Here is a 611-nt window from a genome sequence, read left to right as displayed (position 1 = left end):
CCCTTTACACTCCATCTTTCTCACGCCCTAAGCCACGATTTGTCTCTTTACCCGGGTGCATGTGTACCCAGGTTTGTGTGTATCCCGTTGAAAAGCTCGGAGCGCTCAGTCGAGCACAAGCAGTGGCGGCTATTCAAAAGTGTATTGCAAAAATTCCGTCGATAGAGGGTGAACTTCTCTCCCTCCCTTGATGCATAGGCAAATCTCGTTCCGTGAAGTGACTCGAAAACGTAATTTCGACGGGTAAGCTGACAGAGAAGAAGCGACAGATTGAAACCTGGCTGGAATAGTTAACTCTGATATTCATCCAGGATCCTCGCGCGTCGTGTATCTCTTTCACACACACACACATACACGCACACGTACACACTCTGCGACTTTTCTCCCTAACTCTATATTGTCATTGGTTGTTTACATATTCTCATTGCTCGCGTATATCCATCCATATTTCCTCGTCATTCAAATTATATATACTATAATATTGTTGTGCTTTATATATATATAATAAATTTGATTTACTCGTTCACCTATTGTTGATGTATTGCTCGTTTGTTGTGTTTCTGAAGTATATCGAATAATTATTTCGTATTCATTATCATCCGTGCTTCCTT

The 611-nt window shown here is 41.4% G+C and overlaps 1 long non-coding RNA gene across 2 annotated transcripts in view; it reads right to left on the bottom strand.

Moving 5' to 3' along the window:
• Positions 1–611, bottom strand: part of LOC116185173 — a 73,918-nt gene that overhangs the window by 10,260 nt on the left and 63,047 nt on the right. Inside the window, exon 3 of one of the 2 annotated variants that reach the window (XR_004149961.1) lies at positions 9–281. The exons of the other annotated variant lie outside the window; for it this stretch is intronic. This is a non-coding gene — a long non-coding RNA (uncharacterized LOC116185173). Of the gene's footprint in view, positions 1–8; positions 282–611 lie in introns of those variants that run through there. 2 annotated transcript variants of the gene reach the window in all.

This window comes from Apis dorsata, unplaced genomic scaffold, assembly GCF_000469605.1.
Source record: "Apis dorsata unplaced genomic scaffold, Apis dorsata 1.3 scaffold_113, whole genome shotgun sequence".
Taxonomy (NCBI): domain Eukaryota; kingdom Metazoa; phylum Arthropoda; class Insecta; order Hymenoptera; family Apidae; genus Apis; species Apis dorsata.
This window is presented reverse-complemented; position numbering and strand designations above follow the sequence as displayed.